The sequence below is a fragment of the Sceloporus undulatus genome, unplaced genomic scaffold, assembly GCF_019175285.1.
Source record: "Sceloporus undulatus isolate JIND9_A2432 ecotype Alabama unplaced genomic scaffold, SceUnd_v1.1 scaffold_533, whole genome shotgun sequence".
NCBI classification, from domain to species: domain Eukaryota; kingdom Metazoa; phylum Chordata; class Lepidosauria; order Squamata; family Phrynosomatidae; genus Sceloporus; species Sceloporus undulatus.
The window spans coordinates 1-8,063 of record NW_024803453.1 but is presented as its reverse complement, the minus strand read 5'-3'; the positions used below and the strand labels follow the sequence as shown (position 1 = coordinate 8,063).

At 45.3% G+C, this 8,063-nt stretch overlaps 1 long non-coding RNA gene across 1 annotated transcript; it reads left to right on the top strand.

The window, feature by feature from the left end:
- Window positions 1–3,435: 3,435 nt before the first annotated feature.
- Window positions 3,436–6,921, top strand: LOC121917747. The gene is made up of 3 exons (XR_006101098.1): window positions 3,436–3,493; window positions 5,616–5,776; window positions 6,612–6,921. It is a non-coding gene; the product is annotated as an uncharacterized LOC121917747 (long non-coding RNA).
- Window positions 6,922–8,063: the final 1,142 nt, after the last annotated feature.

The window sequence follows — 8,063 nt, the reverse complement described above, 5'->3', positions numbered from 1 at the left end:
ACCGCAAGCAAGGCTCTCCAGGGCTCTCTTGGCCCTCCTTTGCTTGCGAATACAATGGGCCCCTGGTAGACGTTCCGGACCCCCCACACACACGTATACCAAAATCTGTGTATGCTCAAGTCCACACGCGCCGACATTGGGGACAAAAGTCCCTCTCCTCTCCTCCCCAACTTTTCCCCTCCTTGCCGCCACCACTGGCACAAAAGGTGTGTTGGAGGCCAAGATAAATGAACAGGGATTGCAATCCTATATATACATATCATCAGACATAACTCTAGAGAATGTTAGCCTTTTGGATGCCACAAGGATCCTCTCATTCTTCAGAGCAAGAAGCAACACTTCAGCTGCCTTCTAGAAGATAAAGCAAAAAGGCTTCCAAAAGGACTGAAGCCTTGGGCAAGTCACACTCTCTCAGCCTCAGAGGAAGGCCATGGGAAACCCACTCTGAAGGAACCTCCCAAGAAAACCCCTTCAGAGACTCCCATAAGGTCACCATAAGACCTGGAAACAACTGGGAGGCAGACCCCAAGAACAACATTAGGAAATAGGGGCAAGCCTTGCCTTGGAAAAGTGTAATGACTGGGCTCCAGTCAATGGAGGTCTTCTTCAGGCAGAAAAGGGAGGTTTATGCAAATGCAGAGTGACATCACTGCTACAGAAGGCTCTCTTGACCAATCAGAGAGCAAGATGAAGGTTCTTCTGGAAGCTTCCGTGAGAAGGAGATATAAGGCCTGAGAGACCAAGAGACAGTTGGGGGAATTGTGTCGGTTGGAGATCGAGAGAGAGAGAGTTAAAGAGCGGATCTTGGAAGTTAGTCTCAGAATTGGACCCTTAGGTTTATTTATTGTTTTAATAGCTTTTATGAATTGAACATTATATACTTACAAATATTGTTCCTGCAAGATTCTTAATATCTTGTAGGACTTATATTTCAGTTATATTTTGTTATTCATAATAAATACCTCCTTGGAGTATCTACTACTTGACGCTCCTTTTACACGTGTTTTGGCTCGGTTGATGCTGGGAAGATCAGTAAAGAAGGAGAAATAAGGTTCCTTAACTGCTGGTCCCAGTGTAGGTTAAGGGAAACCCTTTTATAATTCACTGGATGATGGCAGCGTGATTTAAGGAATTCAAGGGTCTGCTGGGCTGAGAGCCTTAATGTCTAAATGTCTAATTAACAATTTGTAATCCACTCTGATAGCCTTTTGGCTGAAGAGAGAGGGCTATAAAACTATTATTATTGTTGTTATTGTTATTTCAGGGCCGCAGTTTGGCTGCTTGGACCACCGGAGATCATCACAGTGAGTCAGTTGGAAAAGCCCATCTCACTCCAGAAAATAAAGGTACTTGAGGAGTTTATGCTCTACGTCTTTCTGTAATAATAGCTACGAAACTGATAATAGCATTTGGGACATTTAGTCTTTTAAAAACAAATATGGTAGATTTAAATGCTGCTTTAAAACCTCTTTCCATCTGTCAGGTTTGCGCTGGTTTTGGGGGGAAATGAGAAAGTGTTGGGAGGGAGGGACTGCCAACAGAATTAGGAGATGCATTGCAGGCTATGGGCAATTTGTGCCCAAGTAAGGCCCAAAAGACGTGGCAGCAATAATCCAGTTTGAGAGTGCTTTAACTGCCCTGGCCCAGTGTGAGGGAATCCTGGGAATTGGAGTTTATTGTGGCCCCAGAGTTCTCTGACAGAAAAAGCTCAATGTCCCACAAAACTAAATTTCCCAGAATTCCCTAGCACTGATCCAGGGCAGTTAAAGCGGTATCAGATTGGATTATTGCTGCAGTGTGTTTTGGACTTAGGTGACCCTTTGGCAAGTCACACTCTCTCAGCCTCAGAGGATGGCAATGGCAAACCTCCTCTGAACAACTCTTGCCAAGGAAACCCCAGGAGAGGCTCCCCAGAAGTCAGCAATGACTTGGAGGCACACCACAAAAAACGACAAATCCTCAAGGAAGAGACAGTGGGGTTTAGTGGCTGGAGTATTGGACTATGACCCTGGAGACCAGGGTTTGAATGCCCTCTTGGCCACAGAAACCAACTGAGTGATCTGAGGCAAGAAGTCACACTTTCTCAGCCTCAGAGGGAGGCACTTGCAAAACCCCTTCTGAACAAATCATGCCAAAAAAAGCCTACGAAGAGCTTCCCTTAAGGTTGCCATGATGTCTAAATGTCTAATTAATAATTTGTAAGACTTTGAAAGCCTTTTAGCTGAATAGAGGGGTATAAAAACATTATTATTATTATTAAAAGCATGCAAAAGTCTTCTCTTAGGGTTGCCATAAATCAGAAACAACTCGGAGGCACACAATGACAACAAGAGGAGTAACACCACTTACAGGTTTTACCACCCTCACAAGCCAGCTAGGGAGAAAGAAAGAAAGAAAGAAAGAAAGAAAGAAAGAAAGAAAGATATTGCCAATGTTTCTGGTCAAGAAGACATGGGAGTTGTAGTTCTCAATTCAGAGCTATTGGAGGGACCTTACTGCAGGGTATGTAGATTGTAGGAGATCCAGTCCAGGAAAGGCATTTTAAATCCCATTGGCAAGAGAAAAGGCTACTACTGCCTTTCAGATCCAGTTTGCCCCAAGTCCTTTATGAGGCCAGAAACCCCTTTGTTAGGAAGCGAACCCTGAATATCTCAGGAAGGCTCTCTATCTCCCTCCAGGACCTCCTTCCTCTCTTCCCATCAGTCCCTCTCTCTCCCCTGAAGGACTCAAACTGACAACTGCCAAGCGCTGAGGAAGAGGCAGCCATTTTGTGTTCTGGCAGCTATTTTGTATTCTGGCTGCCATTTTGTGTTCTGGCTGCCATTTTGTGTTCTGGTGGCCATTTTGTGCTGCTTGGGACTGTGGGGAATAATGTTCCAGTTCCAGAACCTTCTCTGAGGCCTCAGTTGAACAGAGGCTCCTCTTTCTCTCCTGAGGCTCCAGAGTGAGAAGGACGCCAGGCTCCTTGGGCCAAAAGGAAGGCAGTGTGTCCCTTTATGCCTCTTGCCCTCCATTTTGGGAGGAAGGAAGGAAGGAAGGAAGGAAGGCAGGCAGGCGCCTGTGGGGGTCTGAGGAAGGGAGGCAAGGGACTCAGGGCCAGTGAGAGGCTGGGCTTTGAGGTCTGGGAGAGAGAGGTGGGGAAAGAGACGCTTCCTTTGGGCCCTAGCTGGGGAGGGTCCACCAGTCCTTGCCTCCCCCTTTGGGAAAGGAGACCCCCTCAGCCCCCTGGACTCACTCTTGCCACTCATTCCTAGGACTGGGACTCAGAGGAGTTTCCTAGGCATTGTCACCTTCTGCCCTCCATGGCCATTGGCACTGACCTTTCCCCATTGCCTTCCCTCCCTCAGCCCTGTGGACCTCCTCCTCCTTCGCACTCAGAGCAACCCTTCTCTACGGCTGAGGAGACGGCCTCTGACCCAGGGAAGCTCCAGCCATAAAGGACTGCAGAAGAGCCCTTTCTGGGGCTGCAGGAATCAGGGTCTTTGTACTGAAGGTAGGCTTTTATTCCTGGAGGTGAAAGAAGACCTTTGTTTAAATGTTTCAGTCCAGGATTGTATGGAAAGGTTGCAGCTGAGAGACTGAGCCCATGCTTTGCAGGCATAAAGCCCCAAATTGAGTGTCTGGCAGCATTGTCTTCCCAGACGTTGGAAGTGAGATTTCCAGACCCAGACACATAGTGCACCAGTGAGTCCTTTGTATGGGGGCTGTGTGTATGTGTTGTTTACTAGAGCTTTGTGAGATATTTGTTTCACTGGGTTTACAAAATGAATTTACATAGGTCTTCACTTCCCCAAAATGAGCATAATCCAGGATGCAATCTTCACTCCTAAACCTATACATTTATAGATTTTTGTTGTATAAGTGCAACATATTCAGCAGTGTGCATCTTTTTTAAAAATATACAAGGAAAAGTGAAAAAAATTGTGATTTTGACAATAGATCCATTCAGAAACAATGCATAGAAATGTACATGCCTCAATTTCTGTGTGGATTTAGCAAGAAGAGGAAGGAGGTACAAACCTCATGCTCCTGCTATGACTGACACACACAAACACACAAATTTTATAATTGTCTATTTTTAAACCCCTTTGATCTTTTTGGAAAGGTGGTATATACATACATTTATTATTATTATTATTATTATTATTATTATTATTATTATTATTATCACAGCAGTTAAGCTCAGAGATTTGTCTCATTTGGAAAAATGAAATGATTATTTTCACCAGTGTCAAAATGAAAAAGGGGGCGTAATGAGCTGAGGCCGTGGATCAGATCCATAAAGTAATATAGGTCTTATTCAGCCCAGGGGCTGGAATTTCTCCACCTGGTATATAAATCATAGAATCATAGAGGGCGACTAAAATGGTGAAGGATCTGGAAACCATGCCTTATGAGGAATGACTTAGGGAGGTGGGGATGTTTAGCCTGGAGAAGAGAAGGTTAAGAGGTGATATGATTGATCTGTTTAAATTTTTGAAGGGGTATCATATAGAAGAGAGAGCAAGCTTGTTTTCTGCTGCTCTAGAGACTAGAACCCAGAACAATGGATGCAAGCTCCAGGAAAAGAGATTCCACCTCAACCTTAGGAAAAACTTCCTGACAGTAAGGGCTGTTTGACAGTGGAACAGACTCCTTCCTCGGAGTGCAGTCAAATCTCCTTCCTTGGTCTTCAAGCAGAGGCTGGATGGCCATGTGTTGGCGATGCTTTGATTTAGAGTTTCTGTATGGCAGAATGGGGTTGAAGTGGATGGCCCTTGGGGTCTCTTCCAACTCTACGATTCTATGATTCTATGTGGCAAGAACAGGACATTCCCAAGCCAACATGGCCAGGGAATAGTGTGGAAAATGGGTAATCTTTACGTGGGCAAAGACACTCTCAGAATTGTGACTTCTCTGCATGCAGAAGGCTGCCATGGGAATTGGGGAGGAGGGCTGGATCCCATGGAAGGGGGGCAACCAGAGAAGAGAGAGCTCCTTTCCTGCCCTGCCTGACCGGGGGCCTCCCTGGGGGATGGAGGGCAACTGGTTTAGCCACTGGGAGAATGAGGGGCCACCAGGCCAGACAGCCTGACCAGCAGAACCCTCTATGCTCCAGTGTTGCTCCAGGTGGAATCAGGCTACAACTGGCCATTCACTGACCCAGCTATTACCATGGAGTTGTGGAAGCCATCCTGCATGACCATTCCATGCCTGGTGAGAGTGTTTGGTGCGAGGTATCGGAGATGCATCCAGCTGTGTTTCTGTAGCCAGAAGCAAAACGAAGACATTTTCCTCTGAGGGCCACTGGGGAACTCTGCAGGTTTCAGCAGATGATAAACTCATTTCACATCTAGCTATGGGGACATAACCAGGGCCTTTTCCAATTTCCCATCCCCTGATCCCCACCTAATCTCACAAGGTATGGAGTAACTTGTGTAGGGGAGCTGCTGTGAGTCTATGCTAGGTCCAAGGGGCTTTGTTTGGTGCAGAGGGAGGAAGGGATGCCCACCTCTCAATTGGCCCGAAGGAGGCATGTCACCTGCGTATGTCACCAGCAGGATGCCGATCTTTGTGACTTTGAGTGCTGCAGCGTTTCTTTCCAAACCAAGCCTAACCCTGGTCTCTTTTCTCAGGAACTTCATCTTGGCCCCCTTGTACACTGCTTTGCAGTATCTTTTGTGACCCAAGTGCAGGCCCACCAGGACCCCCTGCCTACCTGATGGCTGACACAGAGGCCAAGCGGAGGGAGTTGAGCTCCAAGAAGAAGAGGCTGCCGAGGTGCAACAACTCTTTGGTAAATTGCCATCCTGACTATTAGTTTCATCTGGGTCATTGCTGTGCCAGCTCATGAAAGCAAGCAGAGAACAACTGTCCCAGTTTGGAAGAGGGAGTCCTGCTTAATCCTCTGTCACCTCGTTTTTTCAGGAGCTTTGAAAATGACCCATTTCTCTCTCCTGCTCCCAGTTTCCCTCTTCTCCTCAGTTCACTTCAGTTACTGCAAAATGTGTTCCAAATTCAAAAGACGTGTCCAGCACATCAACCCAAAAGAAGGAGAGGGGAAGGGTCTTGCCCTTGCCAGGAGTCAGAAGCAAAAGCAAACTGCCATGCCCTTCCTCACTTGTGCGATCTTCATCATTAACAAGTCTGGCCATCTTGAACCCCTTCTGGTGTTGCTTGTCCACATATGTCTTGCTTTCCCCATCTGTGAAATGCTGAGGGATATGGAAGAATTTCTCTGAACCTAAATTGGGGATGGGCCCAGTGGCCCTCAAGCCCAGAGGACTCCCCAGAACTGTTTTTGAAATTAGGAGAGATATGGCTAAATTCACTAGAATTCCTTGGTGGCTAAATGTACTTTACATGTTGGGCTAATCAGTATCCCAATCAATCAATCAATCAATAATATCTCAGAAATGGTCTAAATTATATTGTTTATTATATTGTATATTATATTGAAAGGATTCGAGACAAACTGGATCTCAAAGGCTGTAGCTTTTTGCTTTCTTGCAGAATTTAAAGTTTATTTCCTGGACTGAATTCTGAAGTGTTGAAATAATATTTGGATGCACCATGTGCTTTCCTCCCCTTTTGCTTAGTCACTCTCTGGATAAGGCTATTTTCTATTGCAGGTGACCTTTGCGGATGTAGCAGTATATTTCACCGAGGAGGAATGGAAACTGTTGACAAAGAAGCAGAAACTTACATACAGTTCTGTGATGATGGAGAATTATGAAAATGTGGCCTTTGTGGGTAAGGAACCTGAATCCATTGCCCTTGCTGTGAAGACCGAGGGCCCTTTCATCATTCACTGTCAGAGTGCTTTGTTTCCACTTTAGAATTATAGAATCAAAGCAACTTCCTGACAGTAAGGGCTGTTTGATAGTGGAACACATTCTTTCCTCGGAGTGTAGTGGAGTCTCCCTCCTTGGAGGTCTTTAAACAGAGACTGGATCGCCATCTTTCGGGGATGCTTTGATTGAGAGTTACTGCATGGCAGGGGATTGGACTGAATGGTCCTTGTGGTCTCTTCCAACTCTACGATTCTATGATTCTATGATCAGTTATGAGTAATATCTATGAAGGGACGAAAGGGGGACACAAAACCTGCTTTTTCTCTAATGTTTCTTTTCCATCCTGAGCTTGCTTAGCTCCATGATTGATTCAAGAGGCCCTTTGTTACCCAAAATGCTGGAGTCTGGGGAGGACACCCACAAGTGCTATGCTTTTAGGGGAATTTGGTACTTAGCTCAATAGAACGAGATAGTTTTACTGGGGCAACAGTGACCTCTGGATCCAGCCCAGCTATAGCAGGTCCTGAATCAAACAATACGTCAGAGGCATTTGAAATAGGCTTTTGTGTTTTATTTAGGGGAAAGCAAAATACACAGACACACATACTATATATATATAAGTGTTCATGGGCACACACAAGATCTAGGTAATAAAGGTGGGAGTGGTGAATAGATGTAAGGCTTTGTTAAAGGTATCTATTACCTATCCAGAGCTTTATTCCAATTGTTGAGGATTTGGAATGAGGAGAGGTCAGTAGTTCCTGCGACAATTGGAGTTGGTGAGTGCATTGAAAACAAACAAAGTGTCTGTCTGTAACTGGACTGACACTGAAGAACAGCAAGTTGGGCCTGATATTTATACTGAAATTGGTGCTTTGGGCAGAAACTGAGGGTTCGGAAAGGTTTATATCTCTTTAGAATATTTCTTGGGTGGGGAAAGAATGGCGTGAACACGAATTGAATGCAGTGGGTGTTTGATGCAAATACCTCAGACAAAAGGGATTACCACACCACCTCTCAGGTCCTTGTTGGCTCTGATTTTCGATCGCGTTCACAATCCAATGTACACTACAATCTGAGGGTGACGCTCCCAGATGCAGATCAACAATAACATGGCAGAGTATGGAAGCAAATATCTAGATATAGGTATTGGCAATACACAGACCACTTTCCACACTTAGAAATAAGTCACAGACACAGTAGAGTTCATTCAAGTCCTTGGAGGTTCTTTATCTTGAGTTACAAAATAATACAAATGAATAAATGAATAACTTATTACGGCACATGGCC